Consider the following 3812-nt stretch of genomic DNA (forward strand, 5'->3'; position numbering starts at 1 on the left):
CCTGACCGAAGACAGTCAATAGCTTTCTCTATCCCGGAGGATGCCCGGGTTTTCTCTGCCCCTGTGGAGGTCACTAGCTACCTTCGGTGCTTGGTGACTGAAGAAGATCAGGCAGTGATGGACAAGGTGGAAACCCCCTGCCTATTCAATGAAGCCCAACAAGCATTAAATCGGGTAACTTTGTGTCTCTTTCTTCTCATATATTCTAAATTTAAAGTTGTAAATAACCATAACACCTTCCCTTATTCTTGCAAGCTGCAGTGCTGCATCATGAGACTTTTCTCCGATACCGAGAGGAATTAACTCACCATGATGTCGAGGTTCAGGACCTCATTGAGAAGAGTGATACCTACAAGCTTCTCAGTGAGAAGCTTCAGGCCGATTTAGTAACAGCTCGGAATGAGCATGCCGAGATGGCCAAGTAGGTATTTTGAGTGCTTCACAAAGTGAAGACGAATTGAAGATAGTGACTAACAATCCGATCCTATAGGTCTGGCAAAGGCTTGGAAAGATCGGGGAGCTTCAGGCATAGGTAGATACAATTCAAGCTGAGGCTGAGGAGTTCAAGAAAAATATGGACATCTTAGCCTCGAAAAGGGAAGCTGCCCAAGCACAACTGGAGTCGGCCGAGACCCAGCCACGAGCTGCAAAAGAGAAGGCCTCGGTGCAGGTCAAGAAAATTGAGGAGCTTCAATCCCAATTGGACTTGGCTATTTATGATAAGGCAATCTTGGCCAATGAACTCGAGGCGGCCAAATCTGAGGTGGTCGTGGCTAATACCAAAGCCGATACTAAAGTGTCCCAGCTCAAGGTCGACGTCGAGGCCATCCAGGCATAGGCCAAGAGTATGGTGGATCATTCAAGGTGGTAAGCTCGAAGGTAAGCCCTCGAGGGAGTCCATGCTCAGGACTTTGATATACTGGCTGAAATCGAGAACGCCAAAGCAGAAGAAGCCAGGGCCCGGAAGCTGGCCTTTCCTTAGGAAGATTTCGAGAGTTTAAGCGAGTCTAAAGGCGGGGAAGATCCCGAGGGCGGAGATGCTGCCCCCGATGAAGAATAAGCCACTTAGGCCTTTATAAATTTTGCTTTGTTTTGCATCTTTTTGAGGCCGTTTCGGCCATTGTAAATTTTTGAATTAAGCCATTATGGCCTTTGTAAAAAGATTATTGGGTAAATATATACAAGGCTTTCTTTTCCCTTTTGTCTTTCAAAATTATCTTCTGCTTTATTACTTGTATTCACAAAGGTTGGAATGCCTTAGCATAAAATAGCTTAGGTTGTGTAAGTTCGGTGTTACCGGGAACTTTCTCCCAAAGTAAGTAACTCAGATTATAGTTTGCCAAGGGTAGCCTTTAAAATCGGTTATGAAAATTTCGAAGGCCTATTTAATGTTACAGTTCTCGGACGTCTCCGAGCCGTGTTAATATGGCCGTAGCCTTTTAATTAGGGTGTAGCCCAGTGAGCTTGATTTCCCGAGTTATCCAGGCTTGCCTAAGATAACAGTCCTCGAGTGGGTATGGCCGTGGCCTTTAAAATTCAGGGGTTGCCTTAGAGGTCTTATGCCCCCGATGTTTAATAGTTCGATCTGTTAGAGTTTGTTTTTTAGACGGCAGTCCCCGAGTAAGGGAGTGATCATTCGAACTCTGGTTATAATCGTCCCTTGAGCTCATTTCCTTAAAAGATCGAAAGTAAAGTACAAAATTGTAAAGAGGAAAATGTTTCTAAGACATAAGATAACAAGGAAAGTACTTCTCTTTATTCTAGTGAAAAACAGTTATACATACGTACATATTTTATGCCAGGGCTCGAGCAACCTATGTGGGCACAGTTCATTTGACCGTTTGGTCCTTACAATGAATCTTACCTATCGAGACCCTTCTATTACGAAGTAATTTCCTCGCAAAAGTCGATATCCAAGGGTAGTGCCCCCTAGTATTTGAGGTTGATTGTAGAGAAACCTAGATAATGTTAGTGTTGTCTTCGACACCAATTCATGATCGGCCTTTGATTCTAAGTTAGCACGATCCACTATTGCCTCGTCAAAAACCTTGCCGAAAAACCCAATTGGGACGAAAATGGTTCAAGGGAAAAAGAGTGCAATGCGTGCTTTCAGACCTAAAGACTGCGTGCCGCTCCTTGTCGACCACCTGCAAGTGTTAGTCCGAAAATAAAAATAAAATGAAATAGGGTCATACCTTAGCAGTAATATTGTTTTAGGTGAGTTACATTTCAATTGTTCGGTAGATATTCTCCATTTTTCATTCCGAGCTTATAGGATCCTTTCCCTGTGACCTCGAAAAACTGGTATGGTCCTTCCCAGTTCGGACCCAATTTCCCTTCGTTCGAATTCCGGGTACTTAGTGTGACCTTCCTTAGTACTAAGTCCCCGACATTGAAGTATCGAAAGTTGGCCCTTCAATTGTAATACCTCTCGATCCGTTGCTTTTGGGCGGCCAATCGAACAAGGGCAGCTTCACACTTTTCATCCAATAGCTCCAGGCTCGTGTTCATGGCCTCGTCATTTGATTCCTTCATTGCATTTCAGAATCTTATACTCGGCTCACCAACTTCAACCGGTATTAGAGCTTTGATGCCATAAACCAATGAGAATGGGGTAGCCCCGGTACTGGACTTCGAAGTTGTGCGATATGCCTAAAGAACTTCGGGCAGGATCTCTTTCCATTTTCCCTTAGTGTCAGTCAACCTTTTCTTAAGGTTTTGGATTATGGTTTTGTTGGTCGATTCGGTTTGTCCGTTCCCACTGGTGTGGTATGGTATGGACAAGATCCTTTTGATCTTCGAGAAACTTGGTCATTTTGCTGCCGATAAATTGTTTCCCATTGTCACATACGATTTCGGATGGCATCCCGAACCGACATATGATGTGGTCCCAAATGAAGTCAATGACCTCCTTCTCCCTGACTTTCTCGTATGCCTGGGCTTCAACCCACTTAAAAAAATAGTCAGTCATAAATAAGATAAATTGAGCTTTACCTGGTGCCCATAGAAAAGGGCCAACAATGTCCATTCCCCACTTCATGAATGGCCATGGCGATAAGACTGAATGTAGCGGTTCTCCGGGTTGATGAATCATCGGAGCATGCCTTTGACATTTATCATATTTGTGTATGAACTCTTTCGTATCTTTTTCCATATCGATCCAGTAATAGCCGGCTCTGATTACCTTTCGAACCAATGATTTGGTGCCTGAGTGGTTCCTGCAAGTGACTTCGTGGACTTCCCTCAGAACGTACTCGGTATCTCCCGGTCCCAGACATATAGCTAGTGGGCCATCAAATATTCTTCTGAACAAGGTTCCGTCCTCGGTCAAGCAGAATCGAGCTGCCTTTGTGCGCAGGGCCCTCGACTCTTTAGGATCTGCGGGTACTTTGCCGGTCCTCAAAAAAGTTTATATATTTATTCCTCCAATCCCAAGTTAGGCTTGTAGAGTTTATTTCGGCATGACCTTCCTCTACTACCAATCTTGTGAGCTGTACGACTGCCCCCGATTTGAGCTCATCATCCTCGACCGAAGAGCCTAAGTTTGAAAGTGCATCGGCCTCACTATTCTGATCTCGAGGTATGTGCTGCAAGGTTCACTCTTTGAATCGATGTAATGTTACTTGTAGCTTATCCAGGTACCTTTGCATCCGTTCTTCTCTGACTTCGAATGTTCCGTTAACTTGATTTACCACAAGGAGGGAGTCGCACTTAGCTTCGATCACCTCCACCCCTAAGCTCTTCGCCAGTTTGAGACCTGCAATCAAGGCCTCATATTCGGCCTCGTTGTTAGTCAATTTCACAGTTCTAAT

The sequence above is a fragment of the Nicotiana tomentosiformis genome, chromosome 3 (genome assembly GCF_000390325.3).
Source record: "Nicotiana tomentosiformis chromosome 3, ASM39032v3, whole genome shotgun sequence".
Lineage (NCBI taxonomy): Eukaryota > Viridiplantae > Streptophyta > Magnoliopsida > Solanales > Solanaceae > Nicotiana > Nicotiana tomentosiformis.